The 24,724-nt window shown below is 38.3% G+C and overlaps 1 protein-coding gene across 4 annotated transcripts in view; it reads right to left on the bottom strand.

Annotated features, from left to right (window-relative positions):
• STAG2 (STAG2 cohesin complex component) overlaps positions 1-24,406 on the bottom strand; it is a 114,171-nt gene extending 89,765 nt beyond the window's left edge. For 2 of the 4 annotated variants that reach the window (XM_058536646.1, XM_058536650.1), the window contains exon 1: positions 23,188-23,314. The gene's annotated coding sequence lies outside the window, so the exon portion shown is untranslated. Of the gene's footprint in view, positions 1-22,937; positions 22,957-23,187; positions 23,315-24,179 lie in introns of those variants that run through there. The other 2 variants (XM_058536647.1, XM_058536649.1) reach the window with 2 other exon arrangements.
• Positions 24,407-24,724: the final 318 nt, after the last annotated feature.

Below are 24,724 nucleotides of genomic sequence, written 5' to 3'. Positions count from 1 at the left end.
CTTACTTCGAAATGCATCCAAAAAAAAAAAAAAAAACATATGATCGATGGATAGAAGGGAATGATGGCTAGATGGATGGATATTTGACACAGCAAATATAGCAAAATGTTAAAGACAGAATCTACGTGATGGGTATATGGGTGATCACTGTACAATTATGTATGTTGGAAATTTTTCATAATAAAATGTTGGAGGAAAATGAATAAAACATAGTCGTCCTCCCCAAATGAGTTTACAGTACAGGGAAAGTGTAATACAGCAATTACAACTGAGTACACTGCAAGTACACTGGTATAAATATGCATAGGAAGCCCCAGGGCAGAGAAGTGGCTCTTAACTGAGAAAGGCGAGCTCAGGTGTTATTTCCAGGTGACCCCAATCTAAATCTGGAAGGACATGTCCAGTTATGCGGGCAAGTGGGTGCAGGGGTATTCTAGGCATCAGAAACAGCTCAAGCAAAGAAACATGTAGGCATCAAACAGTGTGGTATGTTAAGGGAACTAAGAGCAGTTGGATACTACTGCATGTATGGGGTGGGGGAGGTTGGTTGGTTTGGAATGCCCTGATCAACGTCTACTGAACTTCAATCACTACCTCCTCTCTGCAAGGCACACTCCCTGAAGTCTCCCAGATAATCACTACCTCTTTCTGTTCCTATACTTTTCACAAGTTTCCACCATTACAATAATGATCGTGTATTATGTTTTTGTTTCCTTAGCTACCTTCTGTATTAAAGACTGTGGACTCGCTGAGGATAAAAACTGTTATCTTACACACAATTAACTCTAAGAAAACACCATTACAATACATATAAAGTTTATTCTTTTGACATAAAGTATGCCCTAAATCACATCACCATGAACTTCTCACACAACAAAATTGTCTAGGCTAACTTTGCATAGAGAAATAATTATAATACCATTTTTTTCTGGAAGAAAAAACACTAAATTACATGTATGCCCAGAAAAAGTCTGCATTTTTAAAAGCCAGGAGGATGATTAGATTTATAAATACAAAGTATACACTGCTAAAAAAAATGTGCTCATATTATTAAATGTAAGATAGTATCACCAAGTGAAAAGAACAAGTTACAGACCAACACATATAAATATGATCCAATTTGTTAATGTTTAGAAAATTTCTACAAGGATAGAAAGAAACTATCAGCAGTGTTTACCCGTAAAAACTGGGACTGGAGGGATTGGAATTTTTCACTTTACACGTCTTTTGTACTGAATTTTTACCATAGGCAAAGATCATTATTTTTATACAAGTAATAATAAAGTTCTTCCTTCTTTTGAAGTAGTTTGCTCTAAACATTTAAAAAATCCTTTGAAGACATGAGGACTATGCTACAGAATCTATAAGTTTTCTGGATACTGCTTCTGTAAAATACACAACAACCCAAGAAAGGCCAACATTCCAAAGAATTACAGTACAGGGAACTCTCAATGGTTGCACTTGCAGACACACTCCCTAAAGATTAATTTACAACAAATGATAGAGACACACAGAGAGAGAGAGAGAGAGAGAGAGAGAGAGAGAGAGAGAGAGAGAGACACACACACACACACAGAAAAAATCAATTTAACAATACCCTTAACTGAAACACAACTGGAAACAACTGAAAAAGTATTTTAGTAAGTTTTCAAACCACCAAGACCATCATAACATTTACCCAGGCAAATTCTTTCTAACGAGTTTCTTTTAAAATCAGAACATAAACGAGAAATGCAAGAATCAATGGTTCACTGTGTCTTGTAGCACACACAGATGAACGGAAAAAGAGAAGGAATCAAACTAACACCTCAACCAGTCTTTTTTATGGAAGCAATGAAACAGAAAAGAACACACATACCATAAAATATATCAACCATAAAATATATGAAGCAATTCGGAAGGCAGAAAGCACTAAAGTATTTGCTTTGCTGATTGACAAGACAAGCTACACAAAAAGCAACAGGCAAAGAAGATTACAATGGATGGTCTCCCTCATAATACTGCAATGGGACATATACATGGGGCTTAAAGCATGCTTCTTTCATGTTACAAAGAAGTTTAAGTTTCTCAAATAAATCCTTAAGGCACAAAAATAGTTATATAATATATAGGTCTGCTTATTGTAGCTATAATTTTCAAGAACAAGAAGAAAATAAGAAAAGAATAACACTAAAATTCCATGGTTTAAAGCAATGGGTCGAATGATAATGTGCACTGCGAGTTTACTAAAAGAATAAAGTAAAAATGGACCAGCCCTGGTGGCCTAGTGGTTAAGTTTGACATGCTCTGCTTCCGCAGCCCGGGTTCGGTTCCTGGGCATGGACCAACGCCACTCGTCAGGGGCCATGCCGCGGCAGCAGCGGCCCACATACAAAATAGAGGCAGACTGGCAACGGATGTTAGCTCAGGACAAATCTTCCTGAAGCAAAAAGAGGAAGATTGGCAACAGATGTTAGCTCAGGACAAATCTTCCTCAGCAAAAAAAAAAAAAAGAAGAAGAAGAAGAAGAAAGTAAGAAGCCAGTAGTTGAGACTATTAAAACCCTCTCAAAGTATAAGAAACAATATACTGGACCATGTCATCTAGGTCAAACCCCCTGAATGTTTTAAGGGCCATGTTCTTCAGTGCACATTATACATGAACCATATGATTTTGGTCCAGACAAAATTACTTTTTTTTTGGTGAGGAAGATTGGCCCTGGGCTAACATCCGTGCCCATCTTCCTCTACTTTATATGCGGGACACCTGTCACAGCATGGCTTGATAGGCAGCACACAGGTCCGTGCCCAGGATCCGAATCTGCGAACCCCAGGCCACCAAAGCAGAGCGTGCAAACTTAACCACTACACCACCAGGCTGGCCCCCAAAATTACTTTTAAAAGACTCAGAACTATCACATAGCATCTATTTCCCTGATAAATCATTTACTTTCATTTTTCTTCCCAGGCTTTGTCCATATGTGCATGGATAAATACCCAGGTATAATTTTTTCAAAACTATAACCACAGAATGGATATAATTGTGCATAATTTTTCATCTCTATATGCATTTCTACCATTTCTGTAATATTCATAGTAAAAACTACTAACAGTTTCATGAAATTCCACCAGATGTGATGTACCATAACCTACTTATGTATTGTTAGACATTAAGATTAACCCCAATGTTTCATTATAATAACTAATACTGCTTCCTGTGTATAGATTTTATGTTGAATTATTCTCTATTTTCTCATTATTAGATCCAAGTAGATCAACATTTATTTTAGGGCTCTTGATTAGAGACAAGGCGCATGTCTACAATTTTTTGCTATTTGTAAAATGAGGAGATTTGCACCTATTCTTTGTATAGTTACTGCCTAAGGATTTAAATTGACAGATATCAAGCATCTAGCTTAGTGCCTGGCACTTAGTAAGACTCAGTAAGTGGCAGTATTAAAACACTTCATGTCCACAAACGTTTAAGATAATAATTGTTGTTCATATCAATTTGTATGAATGCTAACTAATATAAAACCTTTGGTCATGTTTGCAACAATTGCTTTCCCAATTTTGTTTTCATCTTTCTTGTTCCTTTCTGTACTGTAAAGAAGTGTTTCATCTCTATGACATTTTGTAAAATAATATTACCATTATCGAGCATATTCTGTGTGTCAGAAACAACATAATACACAATCTTTAATTATTTCAAGGTAGGTGATATCCTGCCCATTTTACAGATGAGAAAACAAAGAAGTTACGTAATTTCCACAAGGTCACATATTTAATGAGGAAAGGAGTCAGGATTCCAACTCAAATCTGCTTGGCTCTAAGGTTTATGTTCTTTCCACTATCCCAAGCTGCCTCAAATACATTCAAATGTTTTTGGAAGCTACTCATCATTACAGGTAAAAACATGAACCAGAAAACTATTAAGAAACCCAAATTCATCTATCAGCCAGCCAATTCATCCAATAGCATATACATCTCCAAGATCAAAGACATGGGAGATTAGAAACAATACAGAACCAATCTGAGGAGGGGACCTGGGTTGGAATCCTGGTACATTAGCTTTGTAATGTTAAATTATTTCCTCTATACAGGCATACCTTGTTTTATTGCACTTTGCTATTTTGCGCTTTGCAGATATTGCAGTTTTTTACAAGACCCTTCACCAGCAAAAAGATTACGAGTCACTGAAGGTTCAGATGATGGTTAGTATTTTTAGACAATAAAGAATTTTTTAACTAAGGTATATACATTGGGTTTTTTTGACAAAATGATATTGCACACTTAATAGACTACAGTATAGTATAAATGTAACTTTTTTATGCTCTGGGAAACCAAAAAATTCATGTGACTAGTTTTATTTAGATATTTGCTTTATTGCAGTGGTCTGGAAGCAAACCTGCAATATCTCCAAGGTATGCCTGTATATATAAAAGAGGTTAGAGGGCTGGCCCCGATGCTTAGTGGTTAAGTCCGCGTGCTCCGCTACTGGTGGCCCGGGGTTCAGATCCCGGGCGCACACCAATGCACCGCTTCTCTGGCCATGCTGAGGCCGCGTCCCACATACAGCAACTAGAAGGATGTGCAACTATGACATACAGCTACCTACTGGGACTTTGGGGAAAAAAGGAGGAGGATTGGCAATAGATGTTAGCTCAGAGCCAGTCTTCCTCAGCAAAAAGAGGAGGATTAGCATGGATGTTAGCTCAGGGGTGATCTTCCTTACAAAAAAAAAAAAAGACATTTCAGTATTTAATAAAGCCATTCAAAAATAAATAAATAAATAAATAAATAAATAAATAAATAAATAAATAAATAAATAAATAAAGGAGGTTAGAGTCCTTACGGCTTCTTCCTGATCTGAAATTCTATGGTTCTAAAGAACACAGAACCAGACCCAGGAAACACAAGATGTATGTTCTAGTGTTTATTTTACCAATTCTAGTTGTGTGACCTTGGGCCATGTTGTTTGGCTCCTCTGAAAGGCTAATTCCTCATTTATAAAATAGCATGGAAACCACAAGACCTCCCTCCCTAAAGGATTATTATGAGGACAAAGTGAAAGTGCTATGTAAACTCCACAATGCACTAAAATGGTGGAATCATCACTACTATTATATTTGATTAGCACGCATAATAAGCAACACACTCGGAATTTGATATTAGGTAATATGTCCAACACTGGACAATATAGTGCAAGCAAACATACCTCCCCTCCCCTAATCCTCCTACAAGATGATGGCAAAAAAGCAATATAGTTTCTAACTACTCTTTTCTCACCTGCTTCAGATTTCTTAACTCCTGCAACTTGCAAAAGAAACTTGTCTAAGTTTGGAAATACACCAAATCAGATGCTTAAGAGTAAAAGCTTGTCTTAACTTGTGAAGATAAAACTGATAAGAAAATACGCTAATGGTTATAGCTCAGATAATGAGCTCAGACATAGTTACATACAGCAAAAGGTTTATTTAATAGAACTTTTGAGATTGGTGTCTTTTTTTAGCCTTACCTCTAATTTCTTTTGTTCTATAGTAATACTGATAAAGCCGCTCAGATCTCGAACCTTTTTCCCACTTCTCAAACTGATTTTAAAAAAAAAGAACAAAACCCAAAAAGCTCTGAGCGATTTCTAAAAGTTCAGAAGTTTAGTTACACTCACAACTAGGACTGAATTTATTTCTAAATATTTTAATCAGTATCCAGATAAATCATTAAACGATTCATTCATTCAACAAATATTCTTTGAGTACCTACTCTGTGCCAGGCACTGTTAGAAACACTGAGGTTACAACATTAAACAGCGAATGAGGTTACAACATTAAAATGCGAAGTCCCTGTTGCCATGGTGCTTAAATTTTAGCAGGGGGAAGAGAGACCAAAGAAACAGGAAAATGCCAAGCAGTGGTAAAAGCTACCATGAAAATAAAACAAGGTGATTGTTTTGAGAGGGGAGCAGGGCTCCATTCACTACATTTAAACATAATGTAACATGCATGATCATTTTAAATAAAGCTATAAATAATACATTTTCTCTTCCTAACTAAAATAAGTCTTAATCTATAAAGAGTGTTTGAAAATTAACTACTCTGTATTTCCATTAGCCCTGAACTTCTCTCCCCAGACCTGAAAATTTTTTCACTACGAAGTTGCTAGTATACCTTTAATCACTCTAAAGTTAGATAGTCCAGAACATTCTCAGATATCCAAAAGAAGGGTATCTTTTTCCACAGATTTTACATGCCTTGGCACTGACAAATTCTCAAAAGGGGAAGTCTATGGACTTCCTACCTGGAAGTAGTCTATGGTTATCCACAAACACAATCATGTAATTATTTTTTTTTAAAGAATGATGTCAAACAGCCAATTTTACTTTATCTACCCTGCTCATGGCTAAAAATAACCATTACTAGCAAGAAACAGGCTGAACTACTAATAAAAATTTAATTTCACTGTAGGCTTCATTGCTATAAAGATTACACGGCAGTGAGAAAAAAAATCTAGGCTTTTCCCACTGGTTCTCTCATACTCTATTTACAAAACACTTGAGCACAGCTCATCCACAAACTGTCCACTGAATGCCACTTAGCACCACTGGGCTAGACAAGAGGATAGACAGATTATTGCAGGTTTCCTAAGTAATTGCTGTTTGTAAATTGAAATGAACCAAAACCACGAATAAGGTGAACAGACATTACAAAATAATACACAAATCCAATTTAAAATAATTAGGTACATCTACATAATACTAAAAACCATCACTACCAGTAATTAACCAGAAAACTACTACATACTCATAATTAAAAGGACTTCAGGTTAAACTTAAGTGTTGTCTGTCACGTTCAAAACACCTTGCTCAAAAACAAGGGGAAATGTTCATTCTAGCTAGTAATCAAACAAATGCAAATTAAAGGAATCTGAGATACCACCGGCAAAATTGCTTAAAATAACGTCTCCAAAGCACGGATAATGTGGTTACCATATATCACAGCAATGGTGGCACTGTAAGGTGTGTACAATCCTATTGGAAAACAATATATCTTTAGTTACAAAGAGCTTTAAAAAGTTTATATTGATTGACAGCATGATGCCATTGCTGGACATAATTAGATAGGGGAAAAAAAAAACCCAACAAAGCTATTCCTAAAAGCAGTGCCATCTAAAACAGAGGGGAAAGAGACAGACAAATGTACAGCAAGGAAAATAATTAGGTAGTTCATTGTATGGCACAAAAAAAAGACAAAAGTATGTATAGCTAAACTGGTTCTGAGACCCAATTCCAACGTGTGTGTTGGGGGGAGTTTCCCACACAGCACCAAGTAATTCTTCAGACACCAAGCAATTCAACTCTATTCTGACGCTATCTACCTGGAGATAGCACCAGATTCCACAGGTTAAGAATTTAGTCATACAAGCCTGTCCCCCCTTCCACTTCAGAGGTCAGTAGCAAGCCCAGGTTGTTACCTGTGCTTGAACCAACCGCCTACGGATTGGAGGTTCCGACCTCCTCCTCGCACTTCAGACAGCAGTTGCAAGTCCAGGTTGTTATCTGTATTTCTGACCCACTGGCTATAAATCAGAGGTTCCTAAGACCCTGTCCTCAGGTTTGATTAATTTGCTAGAGCAGCTCACAGAACTCAGAGAAACATTTTACTTACTAGATCACTGGTTTATTATAAAAGGATCTAACTCAGGAACAGGCAGATCAAAGAGATGCATAGGGCAAGGTATGGGGAAAGGGCGTGGAGCTTTCATGCCCTCTCAGAGCATGCCATTCTGCCCAAATCTCCATGTGTTCAACAACCTGGAAGCTCTCCAAACCCTGTCCTTTTGGTTTTTTTATGGAGGCTTCATTACATAGACATGATTGATTAAATCATTGGCTGCTGGCTGGGCTCCATCTCCAGCCTCTCCCCATTTCCCAGAGGTGGAGGGTGTACTGAAAGTTTCAACCCTCCAATCACTTGGTTGGCTTCACTGGCAACCAACCAGCCCCCATCCTTAGGTGCTTTCCAAAAGACACCTTTATCATTCTCAACAGTTAGGAAATTCCAAGGGTTTTAGGAGATCTATTCCAGAAACGGGGACAAAGACCAAATATGTATTTCTTTTAAATCACAATATCACCATAGCCTTACCTCACACCATAGTCAAAAATAAATTCCAGATGCATTAAATTTCTAAATGTGAAAAAAAAAGCAGATTTCCAAGTGTGGGTGAATGGGGTGCTGCAGGGGATTATACTGGAATATGGAAAAGCATTTGATGTTTTGTATTCTTTTCACTTAACATATACATTAGTACAACCATATAAAACATAGATATGGCACTCTGTACTTGCCCTTTTTTAACACTTAACATACTTAATTATAACTGCTTATTTATTTATTTTTATAATTTTATTTTTCCCCCCCAAAAGCCCCAGTAGATAGTTGTATGTCATAGCTGCACATCCTTCTAGTTGCTGTATGTGGGACGCGGCCTCAGTATGGCCGGAGAAGCGGTGCCTCGGTGCGCGCCGGGGATCCAAACCCGGGCCGCCAGCAGCGGAGCGCGCGCACTTAACCGCTAAGCCACGGGGCCAGCCCTAACTGCTTATTTAATATCTTTTTTCCCTACTAGACTGCTAAGTCCCTACTAGACTTCTATGAGGGCAGGAACCAGGTCTGTCTTGTTCACTGCTATATCCCCAGTACTTAGCACAGTGCCTGCCACATTCTAGACACTTAAGTATTTGTAGAGCAATTCTACTTTTGAGTATATACACAAAAGAATGGAAAGTAGGGACTCAAACAGTTATTTGTACACCATGTTTATAGCAGCATTATTCACAATAGCCAAAAGGTGGAAGCAACTCAAATGTCCATCATGGATGAACAAAATGTGGTATACAGCGACATGACAGTGAAATGACAACATTTCAGTCAACGACGGACCTCATATATGATGGTGATCCCATAAGATTAGTACCATATAGCCATTAGTACCATATAGCACGCTATATCATCTAGGTTTGTTCAAGTACACTCTACGATATTCGCACAACGAAATCGCCTAATGAACTTAACCCTGTCATTAAGCGATGCATGACTGTATACACACAATGGATTATTATTCAGCCTTAAAAGGGAAGGAAATTCTGACACATGCTACAACATGGATAAACCTTGAAAACATCATGCCAAGCGAAATAAGCCCGACACAAAAGGACAAATATTCTATGCCTCCTCTTATATGAGGTACCTAGAATAGTCAAATACATAGAGACACAAAGCAGAACACTGATCACCAGGGACTGTTTGAGGGCAGAGGGGAGACAGGGAGCTGTTTAATGGGTACCGAGTTTCCTTATGGGATGATGAAAAAGTCCTGGAGATGGATGGTGGTCACGTTTGCACAACAATGTGAATGTACTTAATGCCATTGAACTGTATGGTTAAAATGATAAAATTTTATGTATATTTTGCCAAAATAAAAAAATAATTAAATATTTTTGGAATGAATAAAGTAGAATTATGAGTGGTATTCCAGTTGATAACAATAATTTCTCGTTGAAATATTATCCCAAGAAGCAGAAAAGTGAGAAAATTTTATAAGATACTCGTGTCTGGCATGATTTCTACGCAAGGTAGCTTTTCCACAAAACTTGAAGAAAACTGAAGTGGTTGCCTAGACATTTATTTCACTTGGAAGTACAGAGGGGGGAAAAAAAGGTTTTCCTTTTCAAAATGACTCCAGCAAATCCAATCATATAGCTATTTTGAAGAAGACATCAAATTGCAGTATATTATTTTTACCACTCACATATTTAAGTATAATCAATTCTTTGATTATCCACACTAATATAAATGTTTCACACAAAATAATTCCAATAAAATTTTAGTTGACTTTTTAGAATGCAATAAACCAGACAGGCCCTCCCCCTGCTTGTCCTGGACCACCTCCCAGCTTAGTCTTACTCTTGGTAATCTGGGACCCAGCATGGAAGAAGAACCCAACTTCCAAGAGATGCCACAAATAAAACAATCTACATAAGGATAATCATTGATTATATCAGCTTTAAAGATCATTTCAACTTGACATAATTGGAACAACAGTTTTTATATTGTATACAATTTAAAAGGATCTTCCAGATGGGAGAACATGCCATCTGGATTCTTTCCAAATTTGAGATGCTTATGGATTTTATGCTACATTTTCCTAGATCTTCTCCTATCTCCCTGACCACTCTATCGATGGTCCTATTTCTTCCTCCTGCCCAATGAACAATGACGTTTTCACCTCTGACCCACTGCTCCTCTTTATTTATAAGTTCTCCCCTCTAAAAGCCAATGCACTCTATGCAGAGGGATTCCTAACATATATCTCCTACTCTTACATCTGCTGAGCTCCAGCTGCATAATATCAGCTTAGGGGTGATGTATCTAAAATACAATTTATCTCTTTCTCTCCAAAATCAGCTATCATTTAGGTGCAAGAGCATAATACAACATTATCATTACTGTGTTTCAACTATATACATTATTGTAAGAAATTTTTTGAGAAGTAGTAACAAAGAGAGAGGTATACATTCTAGGACATCAGAAAATAATGACTTCTGTGCTATCAAAATATTAACTAAAGCATAATTATTGAAAGTTTCAACACACGGCAGTTTTTTTTAACATAGACACATATGTATGTATGCACATATGTGCATACATATGTTGTATGTATATTATTTCCTACTAAATTACAAATGGCAAAGCTAGGAATCCTCCTGTGTGAAGCCAACTCCCTGCTTCACATCTAGTTCCCCACTGTACACATCACAAATACACTATAAATGGCCAATGAACAAATCTTTAGGCAAAATGAGGGGTTGAAAATTAAGACAGAAGAAGCTGGAAGGCAGACCTCTACTAAGACTTTTTAAAAGGCTTCACAGAACCTAGAAGCTGAGCTGAGGGCACATACTCCTCCTGGAATTCAAGGCAATTCATGAGAATAGGGTTCTAAAAACAACAACACAAGACTCAACTGCCTCCCCACTTCCACCCCAAAGCAGGCCCAAGCACATGCCACAAGCACTTCTCTGTTCCAGGGAATGCCCATCTTGGTCCATTAAGATTCAATCAGTTTAATTCAGGATCAGCTTGCAAATAAGTCTAGTGAGTCTAAGGATACCACATAATGCATCCACTCAACAAATGGTATACAACCTACTATGTCTCTAGCACTGTTCTAGGTGCTGGGGTTAAGACAATGAACAAGACAAATATCCTTGCCCTCATTGAGTTTACATTCTAGTGTGGGGAAAAAAGACAACTGATGCAAAACTATGTTTAATGGTGAAAAGAGTCATGCAGAGAAATAAAGCAGAGTAAGGAGGAAAGAGAGTGCTGGGGGCAAAGAATATTTTACATTATATGGCCAAGGAATGCTTCACTGAAAGGCTAATCACTTGAGCAAAATATCCTGAAGAAATGAAGAACCAAGCCAGGCAGAGGGACCAGCAAGTACAAAGGCCCTGAGGTAAGAACCTATTTGGACAAATTACTCAATTTCTTTAGGCCTCAGTTTTCTCACCTGTAAAATGGTACAATATCCCCTACACCATGTAAGAAGCAAAGGTAGTATATCACATCAAGTATCTGACACATGGAATATACTTAATAAATGACAATATTACAGTTATCTGGGGGCATATCATGCCAGCAAAACCCTCAATATATTGTCTGGCAGACAGAAAACACTAAGAAATATTATTGTTATCTCCACAATAACATACAAGGCAGGTGGTATTATACCTATTTTACAGCTGGGAAACCTGAGGATCAGAAATTTGTCCAATCCTCTGTTGACCTCTAAAATTCCTATAATGATGAACGAACATACTCCACAATTAAAGAGAAGACTTAAATACACTGCCAGGATGAAGAAACCATTCCCATTTACGTCAACTAATCAGCAGTCTTGTGCTGCAGCACTAAGGACATGGACTCTACGGCCAGATTGCCTGGGTTCACATCAAGGCTCCACCACTTCCTAGGTATATGTCCTTGGACAATTCTACCTTTTCACTCTGCACCTGTTTCCTCACCTGTAAACAGGAAATTATAATAGCACCTGCATCACAGGGTTGTTGGGAGGATTAAATGGGTTAATATTTTAAAGTACTTCTATTTCAGTGCCTAGCATACAGTTATCTAGTATTAACAATAATAGCATAAAAGTATAAAAAGGAAATCACCATCAAAACATTTCTACTTTCCGTAGAGAATTTTAGAAATTGTAAAGATACTGGAGGTGGAAAAGCAACAGAAAAGAGAGGCTGGAGAAAATGAAAACAAAACAACACACAAGTAGCATCATAATGTTGTCTGGACTTAGATCCATTTACCTGAATGGACTGTTCCTATTAGTATTACTGTCCTTTAGTAGGAACACTACTAGTGAGACATATGCCAACAATGCTCTGGATAACATTTTGTTTCATAGTTTATTTTTTAACAAATTTAATTCCTTAAAATTAATTCAGATATCAATTTACTGAAGATTAAAACAAGTGAAATATAACAAACTTTATCATCTTCCCCCCAGCCTACCCCCTTCTAGGTGTTATTTGATGCTTATTATAAAATATGAAACATATCACATGTAACTTCAGACTGAGAATGATTTATCCTATCAGCTCTTGGCAGAAAATAAGCCTTTCCCCTACCTAATTTCCAAAAGGCTCTGACTACTTTGAAAAGTTAACTTCCTCCTCAATCTCATCAATTTAGGATTCTTGTCTCCTTTTATTCTCTTTACTCAAAAAACTTATCACTATGAAATCTACAAATCATCCCACTGGGAGGCAGTGTATCACTGTGTAAAAAAAGTGTGCTGCAATTAGGTAGAATTGGAATCAAAAGTAGGCTCTGCTACTTACTCACTGAGTGAACTTAGGCAAGTCACTTAACCATTCTGAACCTCAGTAAATGAAAATACCACTAACTATCTCAGAAGGTTGTTTTAAGAAATAAAAAACTAAATGTTAGGAAGCCTAGTACAACTTGCCATGCAGTAGATGCTGTAAATGATATCCTGTAGATATAAACTTAAAGTTTATCATTAATGCAACGCCAACAGAGGAAACTAATTGCCTACTTCTCTTCCAACCTACAGCTCTTTAATATGAACATTAATAATGTAATTATAATGCAGGGCTACATTTCTAGAAAACCTAAGGTTTTAATTCAATTACCATTTGAAAATCTATATAATATATACTACACAATGCGACAGGGATAGAAAATCCGATAAAAACATAATTTCTAGTCTGAAAAAGCTAACAATCTAGTTATCAAGAGACAAATTTGGATATTCATAAATATTGTACATTTAAACAATATATTTATACACTCACACACACAAATAATTACCTCATGTTAGGTTTGCTATTTTTCTGCAGCAACGTGAATAACTGTTTCAGTCTAACTTCAAAGGTTTAGCAACTAATTCTCTACTAAAGGATCTTTTCTAATATAATCCCATATTGTCCAAATAATCCCTCTGAAATTTTTCAAGTATATTTAGAACACCCACATATGAATGCAACTACTGAATATTCCTCAATGAATAGTAGCACTTTATGCATTGATATTTAATCAAAACTCAAAAAAGTACATATACTCAGAGCTGGAAAAATCCATTTGTCATTGACAAATTTGCTTTTCAAAAACATACCTTCATGCTTCTGCTTCCCTGCCAGCCATGGCTACCACCACTTCCTCAATTCTCCTGCCAGGAATAAAGTCTGAGGAATGTCTTTTGGCCTGAATGAGTGGTGGAAACAGGGAGGGACATATCCCAAAGGAAAAATAATATGGCTTTGCTAATATTTCCTACATTTTCTCTACTTCTTTAGTGTAGAAGGGAAATTCTCAAAGGTTCATGTTCCCAACTATCTTTAATACTATTTCTTTAAACCACAAAAAAGGCCTTTTTTAGTAAGAGGATAGTAATCGTGCTCTTTTTAATAACATTCTAGTTGCCATCAAGTTTGCAAATTGGGTACAAGGCAGCAGACACATTGGTGAATGTGGAAAAATTCTCCTTGCTTTTGAAAAGAGAAAAAAGGTTAGAAATCCAAGGAAAGAGGATATCATACATCCCAATCCTGAAATGCAACTACTTCAAATATACCAAATGAAAATCATCATATATATCATATATACAGAATGAACTTAATGAGTATCATATACTGCTACAAAGACATTTCAAGCTAATATTCCAACAAAGAATCCAAAAGTTAAACACAAGCATGTGTAAATCCCTATTTAAAAGCAAGCATTTAGAACTCGAAATACAGACACACAAGAGTCCCATATAACAGAGTGATTGTTGACTGCCTCTTTTGCTTTTACACAGAACTATAATACCATTTATGGTATTATGGATACCAGTAACTGGTTACCGGATAACAGTAACTGGTTTGGTTTGGATAACAGTAACTGGTTATGGGGGATAATCTTGGGCTCTTTTAACTTAGTTTATTAACAAGAACCAAAGACTGAAGCATTGCAAGGCTACATTAACAGTCCTCAATTGTTATTTTCCCCTAAAGCCTTTCATAGTCCTTATTATTGAATACTTGTCATTAATCTCAAATTAAGGACGCTGTATCAAAATCTCATTGACAGCTATTGGTTTTAGCCTAATATTCTGTAATATATAGTAATCCCAGTACATAATATTTTTAAAAAGGTTTATTTTTAACGCTTTTGGGGTAATAAAGCCCAACTGACAATGTTATCTGAGAGTAGAGACTATGTAATCTAGTATACCACTGTATAGCTTGTCTCTGTAGGCACTTTAAGTACCAGCTGATGTAACAATGAATGAACCCTTTTGAGAACCTGAAGAAACACACACTTGAACATAGTCTACATAATTTCATAGGGTTCTCACAACTCCCCCCTATCCATGGGCCCCAAATTAAAAACCAGTAATAGCTTTAAAAAATACTGTATTAATTTCATATAATAAATCAAATCCACAAAAAATAACCTTTTGTCTACCAGTCACTATGCAGCCCACAAATTCCTTCATCTGGTCAAAAATGCAGTCCCCCCCTTCCAATTTCATGACAGCTTTATGAACTAAATAAAAAGGCTTAAAAATTGACTAGACCTACTTAATAACCTCTCAGTTGTTTATAAGATAGTGACACCAACAAAACCTCCAAAACTGAGCTAGCTAGGGGGAAAAAACACACAAATTCCTCAATGAAATATTAAAATAGCCAAGTATGAAAACAAAATTCGAAGTCCTCTTAAGATCAGCTCTCTATCACTCACCACCACTAAAAGATAAAGAGGGGAAAAATCTTAGTTTACAATACAGTAATCATTTTTGGAGGTGGGAGGTACCACAAACATAAATAAGCATGAATACAAAGCAATTACAAAAGTCACCAAAAATAAAAGAGAACTATTAATTTTATGAAATGACACATCAATCTCTACAAGACAAGTCAAATTATGTCACAGAATGAGTTTAACTACAGATAAGTCTCTAAACTAGACCTTTTTCTTTCTTTTCTAATACAATTTCTCCCTAGTCACAAAATTATTTCTCTTTCAGCTTTCTTCTCAGGAGAAATTTTCCACATAAGAACCCTCATGAAGTATCATACAACTCATATTTCCTCCTAAGAAAATAGTAAAGGGAGTCTGAATAATATGTAAGGAAAACAAACACAGATGTAAACAGTAAAAGTAATTATCTTGGAGTTTTCTCTTTTTTATTTAGGCGGACCTCAGAGAAGTTGCTTTTCAATATCAAGACATAATCACTCAAGTCTTAATAGTCACTTGAAAAAAGCCAGATGGAAATTCTACTGGGTTTTAAAAAACACTGTATCTTGTCTTTTACTATTGACCCCATATCAATAAAAACTCTTCCAAAAGAGTAAAAATAAACAAACTCTCAGAACATGGCAGTTTAAAGTAATTTAAATCACTTTCATGCCTCAAGAAATCTCCCTGTAGGGGTTTTGAATCCCTTCCTACCACTTACTAATTGGGCAAGTTACTTGGCCTCCCGATGCTTGGTTGCCTCTTCTGAAAAGGGGGGTATTAATTACGGTCGTCACACATCCTAGTTTCTCTGGGACAGTCCTAGTTTTACTATTACCCCAGCATGCCATCCAGTTAGTGCCCCCTTTCACTCTCAAAAGTATCCTGGTTTGAACAACAAATCATATGGTCATCCTACCTCATTAGGTTATGAAGATTAAGTGAGCTAATACATGTAAAGCATTTGTACCAGTGTCTGGCACATAGTAAGAGTTCAGTTAGTGTTAGCTATTGTTAATGTTAGTCACTGTCAAAGGCTTTTTATAAAAGGTTTTGAATTGTATAATGAACAGAGCTCCTACGATATTCCTTTTTACAAATAAAGTTAAGCATTTAACTTCCCATATTCAATTCTTTAAAACAACTACATAACACTAACTGCTTGAAGTCAACAATAACCAAGCCACAGAGATGGCAATATTATCAATTTGCATTCACATTTTATCATACATAAGTTTTAGTAGAGGCTATATTAGGGTTACTGATAGGAAAGTAACTGTGAAAGTAAAACTTTGCTTGGTGCCAAACCAAGTCCCTTAATATTCTAGCAGCCTTTCTCAACCAGGGTTCCTCATGTTAACCACAGAACTCAGAAAATAATTGAGTAACAATTTCCTGAATTCTCCCAAGAATGGTACATCTTTCTAGATACATAGGAGAGAAACTAACTCATTATATACAATGGATGCCTTGGGGCATAATTCTGTTGTAGCACACCAGGATCCTGGTATTCTTGGAATACAAAGGGGAAAATATGGATGAAAAGACTACTGGATGAAGAGTCTGAGTAGACGACTGTATCACCTAGAAAAATAATTCCCTACAGAATGAAGCTTAAGGGAATGATTAACATAAAATATATGAATTACTCATGGCTATGAAAAGCACTAATATATTCAGTTTTACCTCATGTCCACTAATTTATCTTAGGCCAGATATCCAACATCTAGCATTCCTTCAGATACGAAAAATTCTAGTTATAGTTTATGAAAAGCAGGAAGGAGAAAGAGGAAAAGCAAAGAAAGCTGAGACCAAGATTCTGATCACTAATGAACCTAATAATCCAGGGAACCAATATTAACTATTACCTGATAAAAAGAGAACAAGAAAATTGAAAAAAGTAAAAAGATGAACTAGAATAGAAAGTAGAAACAAACAGAGGAGATGTTAACACTTAGAAGCAAAGAGAATATTTTTAAGATACCATTAAATAAAAAAATCCCCCAAGAGAACCAAGCAGAGCAGTGAATTATAAGAGAGTCACCTAAATTTTTATTTTCAAATCTAACCACTCAATGAACAAGTTGAAGATTGGGGAACTATTCTCAGACACACTTAGCCTCCATTCTGTATAAAGAGCGTAAGTGATATAAAGGAAAAAAAATCAGTGAAACCATTCTATCTACCATAGTATGACCCCAAGAAAATCAAGAATTCAACATATTATCCCACAAACTTTTGTACACTGAGCATACCCAAACAAAACCAAAGCTCAGATTTACTGCAAGTATTTCTACTATTAGTATAAAACAAATTTAGACCTTTCATCAGGCAGCAACTCATCTAATCCTGTGTAAAAATCTGCATTTACTGTGCACTACACATGAAAAAAAATCTTCATTTTGTAACATTAAAATGATATTTGCTTTCTGGTGATAGATAACCCAAGATGTAAACCAGTTAAGGGAAACTACTGAGCTTAACAAAAAAGCACAAAGGTTTTTGAGGCCAAACTAATTTGGCTGCGAATTCAGGCTGTCAATTATTACCATGTGACAAGTCATTTATTCTCTAAGAACCTCAATTTCCCCATCTGTAAAATGATGATAACCACCTATCTTGCAAGGTAGCCGAGAAGATTAAACAATACATGTTAAAACACATAGTACGGTTACAGGCATTCAAAAGGAACTCAAATGGCAACTCAATTAAGAGTTTCTTAGAGTATGTAAGGATTCAACAAGTTATAGATGAAATTCCATTACAACAAATGTTATCCCTGCAAAAGTGTAAACAGGACTTACTTTTTTTCCCCTCTAACAACATTCAACAGAATTTAAACAGTTTATCTTTTATAAAGGAATTTTGCCTTTGAGTTGTACATTATATTATCCAGAGTTTATACAAATCTCCTCAGTTTGTCTCATCAAGCCTAGTCATGCATTTTCCAATGAAAATAATAAAAAAGAACAGACCATTGACATTATTCACCCTCCTTTCCTTTGGGGGAGTGGCGAGTTTAAAACAATTTCAATAATCTCTTGATTAGACTAACCATATGTCAAGACTTCTTATTTTCTTCTGGTTAGTATCAAAGACAGAACTAGAGCAAGCATACATTCAAAACACAGTTCAGGTAGGAAATTATCACAGTTGCTGAAGAGATGTATTGTTTTTAATGCACATACACAAAAATTAAGACTCCACCAAGCAACACCACTTACACTGAAGAAATATAAAATTTAGTTAAATTAAATGCAAAGCCGGGGGCCAGCCCGGTGGTGCAAGCGGTTAAGTGCACGTGCTCCATTGCGGTGGCCCAGGGTTCGCTGGTTTGGATCCCAGGCGGGCACCGACGCACTGCTTGGCAAGCCATGCCGTGGCGGCGTCCCATATAAAGTGGCGGAAGATGGGCACGGATGTTAGCCCAGGGCCAGTCTTCCTCAGCAAAAAAAAAAAAAAAAAAAAAAAAAAAGGCAAAGCAGGCAACTCAGGAGACTGAAAAAAACCAAACTGACAATTTTGTTTTCTCACATGTCTTTGCCAAACAGAACATGCAATAACCACCACTCATGATTGCTGGAGATAGAGAATTATTATACAGGGACAGTATTGAACCACAAATTAAAAGTTCCAAACATATATCAAATGTAGAAAATTACAAATGGAAAATGTAAAGAACTTTTCAAATAACCTGTATCTTTAAAGTTTCTTCTTTACTCTCCAACCATTAATCACACTTCAGTATATACTGATACCCATAGCTAACTGGGACCATCCCTTTCCTTTGCTATGCTTCCCAAATCCCAAAATACGTATAAAATGTGCTCCACTGTACAGTAAACTGTCATGTTCAAGTCTGAATAATCTACTAATGTCAATTTCAAAGTGCTAATACAAGACCAGGTTTTTTTAAAACATGTAAGACAGAAAAGTCACAACATTAAAGAGATATGAACGTTACCCCGCTGAGATGTAATAGACAAATCATTGTGTCCATCTAATGCAAATTTTAAGCTCAAAAGTTAACTTGCAGCATCAAAAACTGAAGTCTTCCATTTATTATAAAAAACCCAAAGCAAAAAGAATATGCTATTCACTGTTTACTCCCTTCCCACACATGACTGTGGGTGGCATCAGTTAAATATGCAGAATATTAAACATTACTAAACTGTCTAAGGCGTTTTTTCACATCTAACCCTATATTCCCAAAGGATAATTTGAGCCTGAGCCTGACCTCCACCCCACCCCACCCATTTTAATTCATAGGTCCTCAGGCAATCAGTTAAGTCAGTAAGGTCGAAAAAGAAAATAAAAGGTAAATTTTAATTTCATTAAAATCTTGAGTGTTTGGACTTGAAAAATCCTAACTAAATAGACTTCAAAGTTACCAAACTCCTAATTTGCTGGTTTAGTAGTTTAGCAGTTGCCTCACCACAATAAAATAAATTTGAAGCCACAATCCTCATTATCTACTTAATATTATTTGCATACAATAAGAATTCAAAATATATAATCTGTCTTCTCTTAACATCCTTTTAAAGCTAAAATGTTGAATATGAAATATACAAACAGACTAATATTAACAGTTATGAAATATCTGTTCCCAGACTAGGGTAGAATTTTGTTTTAATAATGATTAGGGAACACACCTCACCAAACATAAAAATTAAATATCCATTATTTTGGATTCCGTTTAGAACTCTGACATATATTCAAAAATACATCTCACAGAGGAAAAAACCTGACACTGAATAACACAAAACCGCAGAAAATAAGGCACTTACCTTCAAAGAATTTAGGAGCAATTCACAAATACACTAATTAAGGAGACTCAGAGGGTTTTAATCACAATGCACTTTTATTTTACTGTTGATGGGTAACAGTCAAAATGTTCTTAATGGAAAACATTAAAATATTTTACATATCAACTTTTAACTATTTCTAGCATCGGATCGTTTTGGGGGAAGACAACTTATTTTATATGTAAACATTCATTTTCATATCAGTTAAAAAAAGAACCTACCCCACCCCCACTGCCAGTCTCTGATACCTTAGAATGCTAGTTATTTCACAGTGGTAAAGAATGGCTAATAAGTACATTTCTTTTCCAATCCTCTTCTCTACCCATTCATTAAACACCAAACACTGAAACTGAAATCAACTCCTACCTCCATCTTCCTACCAGGAATGCTCCCTAGGGCACTCGAATCCCTTCCACTGTCCCTTATTCCAAGTGCCAAAGCCCCTCCTATTAATAGTAAATCTCTCTCATACTGACTCACTGTAACTCCAACTTAATGAAATAGACACAAAGCAGAATTTACAAAATTTTCAAATGGAATTTTCCTATTTTCAAAAGATTAAAAAAGAAACTAAAAGTAGAACAATTCAGACTAAGTAACAAACATTTAAAGTTCAACTAATTTATAAGCATTTATGTTGCTTATTCTATACTGGTTCAATTGAAATATTTTTTGAAAGTTTGTCTATCAGGCATTGTGTACACAAGGCCAAGTTTCCCATGCAAATAATTGAAATGTAAATATAAACCTAAGTCATTACACCAAAACTGCAAGACAATTTGAAAATTTGTCTTCAAAATTTTTTTAATTATGGAAATTTTCAACTACACATAAAAGTGTGAATAGAGAGAATAACAGTACAATGAGCTCTCCTGTACTCATCTTCCAGCTACAATCATCAACTCAAGGCCACTTGTGTTTCATCTCTACCTCCCACTACTCCCTCCCCCAATTATTATCTTCAAAAAAGAATTAAAAGGAAGACACTGTGCGCTCAGTAAGGACACCAAGAAAAATCCAAAAATAATAAAAGTATCAAAGACTAGCAGGAAGTCAAGAAGAGAACAACGTTAACTGTACAGCCACCCTACACAACTCCTTGTTAGGTGGTAAAATTTAAGAATTCAGTTAAAAACAAAGAAATAGCCATCTTTAAGAAGTCCATAAGTTCCAAAGGACATATTTATAATTATATCTAAAAGGGTAAATAGGCATATGTGATGAAAATGAACTTAAACATCTGCAATTAGCTTGCATTCACGTAGCATCTTGGCTCAAAACGAAAAAAAAACAGACTATTTAACATAATGTGTCATAAAATTACAATTCAACCACTTGAAAAACCGCTGAACACTTACGCCTTAACTGGTCCTTCTGATCCCTAATTATAGATTGATATCAATGTAGAAAGAAAACCAGGCATTTTAACGTAAGTGGTCTAAAATGTTCAAAATGAGCCCTACCGTTCATTGGAAAATATATGAAAGCAAGTCTAAACTACCTGAATTGTATGTCATTAAACAGAAATGTATCCACTTTCCAGGGCCGTTTTTTTTTTTTTTTAAGTAAGTTCACATATACCCTTAAACGCAACGCGCTAGGCTACAGATAGAATTAAGAGACCGCCTCCTGCTTTTGCTCCTAACCAATACGCACAGAGAGAAGGTTGGCAGGAAAGTGCTGCGAGGACAGTAACAAACACCAGCAGCTCCCGAGCAGGCCCTGCTAGAGCCAGGAATGACGCACTTCGGTAACCCGACTCTTTCTCCCCTCCACCCCCGCCCCCAGCAGCGGTGCTGACACCGCCAACAGCCCGGAGTAGGAAAAAAGACAACAGAAAAAAGGCAGAGGTTGGACCGCACCAGGTTTCATCAAGAAACCTCGATTATTCCTCTTTCAACACTAACCACTAGGACTAAACAGGAAAAGAAGCTTCGTGCTTAAGCAAGTCCCATCATGGTGGTTTAAGAGTCACTAAATTAAGCTGATAATGAGTCCAATCCACAGAGACAAATACAGGGTGTGGCTGCTGTGAAATACGGCGGTCCGTGGGAGAAAAGGGGTATGGAATTTACACTCCAGTGTGGGGAAGATGGGGCTTTACCGGGGGGTGGGGTGTGGGGGGTGCGGCCCGCGCATTTTAAGGAACCATTTCAAACCAACACAAGCTTTTCGTTTACTTAAACCTAATCCTACAGATCAAAAGTTTCTAATAGATATATCATGTAAACTGTAAATAACCATTTAATCAAACACCATGACCCTCAACTTACAAACTACATCCAAGAGAAAGGAGGAGGGAGAGAGAAAGGCGGGGTGGGGGGAGTAGGCAACAACATGTAAAACATTTCTAGGCCACGGAGAAGAAAGTCTCACAAACCGGCTGAAACTACTAATGCAATATTAAAAATTAAAGCTGAACACTGCAGCATGAAAAATCACACGATAAAACCCATTACAGTTCAGGATTAAAAATAAAATGACATATACACCAAGGGGGAGCGAAAACTAAATGTCGAAAGTACAGCGGTTTATAAAAAACTAAAGGCAAAACAAGACATTCTCGCGACGGAAAAAAAAGGGGGGCAGAAATCAACAATAACGTTTACGAATATAGGCCAGAAGAAAATGGGAACGGGGCTCAAAGTTTTGCGGAACTACTTGATGCTGTTTCCCACACCTTCTCTCTCCTAATGGCCTATCCGACCCTTTTCGTCCTAAAATCGCCGTCCACAGATCACCGGGTAACGTGAAAGAAGAAAAAAGAAAGTCAACCCGAAGCAAGAATAAAAGTGTGGAGGGAAAAAGCAGAAGCTGCCTACCTGGGGCAAGGATCAGCTCAGTTCGTGCCTTGAGAAAGACAGTGCGGGTGGGGGTGGGAACGAAAAGCAGCACTAAAACTAAAACAAAAGTGGCGCCAAAACCCCCCAACAAACAGCCTTCCACTCCCGCCCTTCCCCCCTCCTCCCATGCCAGGCAGGCAGGGCCCCCTTCGGGGCAAGGACTGCACGCGGGGGCCGACACCGCCAGACCCCAGCCTATTTATAAAATTGTTGCCCGAAGAAAACTGACCGAAGTCGGGCCTCGGAAGGGATGGAGAGATCGATGCCAATCGCTTTCCCAAGCAGTTCCCCCACCACGCGCTGGAGATGATGGGGCGGGGGAGAAGCAGAGGGGCCCGTCACATGAATGTTGTTCCCTCTCTAGGAAGGGAGGAAGAGAGGGAGGGAGAGGAGGGAGGGAGGAAAGGAAGGAGGGGAAGGGAGAAGGGAGGGGGCACGAGGGAGGGGTGTGATCAGAGTAGATTTTCCCTCGCCTCCCTCGGTCCGAGGCCCAAATATACACAACTGAGACTCCTCTTCTCCCCTCCCCCCTAGGTTCCCAGCACCACCATTTTGCTCGCTTCCTTCCCCTCACCACGATACCGCGCTCCCCACCACCCCGACCACAGCCTCCCCGGCTTGCCTCCCCCGACTACGGCTCGCACCCCACCCCACCTCCAGTTTTGGCTCTCCGAGGCTTAAGAGCCTGCCGGAGAAAAGGCACCTAAAGCTAATGCTACACAGAGAAGCGGCGCCTCCATCTTGCGCCGCTCCGCGTTCTCCATTTTGGGCCACCCATGGGGGGGGGGGGTCTCCGTAGAGGCCCCGAGGGAGAGTTGGGCGAGGGAAGGAAGAGAAAATCTTCCGCGAGGGTAGTCGAAAAGAAGAGTCGTGCGGTAGAAAGCCACTCTGGGAGTAGGAGGTAGGGAGGAAGGGGGCTGGAAGTTCCTTGGTAGTGTGGAGGGAGCAACTTGGGGGAGAAGGGAGAAAGAAGGGCTGAGGGTTACGCGGGGACGAGGCGGAGTCTCCCGCCTTGACTTCGCCGCCCGCTCCACGGCGGGCCCCGCTGGGGGCAAAGGAAGAAGAGGGGAAATTAAATGGCAACAGAGTGCCCGATCTCTTTCCCTCCCAACTCCTCTCTCTCGCCCTGTTTCAACCATACACACCTCACGGTGGGCCCCGCGCCCTCCGGGTGCCCCTCCAAACTTCTAGAAGCTTCGCCTCCGCCATTTTATAACTTACCTCCCCCCTCAGCGTACACAGAGGCAGCAACGCGACTGTTCGCCTCCCCCACTCCTCCTTCCTTCTTTCTCAGGCCGGGGGCTTCTCACCCCTGGGCTGGTACAAGATATTTTCCCCTTCCTCTTCTTTACACCCTCGAATTCTACTCAGGGACGGAAGCTCCCGCGGTTCTAGAGCGGTGGGGGGTTTTGAAAGTGGCGGTCGGATCCGGCGGGTTTTTTTTTTTTTTTTTTTTTTTTTTTTTTTTTGGTGGCGCTTCGGGATTGTTTGGGGTGTTCGCTCTTCGGCGACTTGGAGGCGAATGGAACGCGCAGGCGCCATCTGTCGGCCACGAACCCGCGCCCGGCTCCCGTTGGGAGGGAGCGGCATCTAGCGGCCGAGAGCGGGCACTGCAGCGCCTGGCTCCCTGCCCTCCCAGCCAGCGTCCTCCTCCCAGTCACCGACCAATCGTGGCCGACTGCCTGCCGGGTTCAGCGTCTCCGACACCGCCTCCAAACGAGGCGCCCGCAGGGGCGCGCCGCCGAGTGGGGTAAACAAGGTGCCGT

Source organism: Diceros bicornis, chromosome X, assembly GCF_020826845.1.
Source record: "Diceros bicornis minor isolate mBicDic1 chromosome X, mDicBic1.mat.cur, whole genome shotgun sequence".
In the NCBI taxonomy this organism is placed as follows: Eukaryota; Metazoa; Chordata; class Mammalia; order Perissodactyla; family Rhinocerotidae; genus Diceros; species Diceros bicornis.
This window is presented reverse-complemented; position numbering and strand designations above follow the sequence as displayed.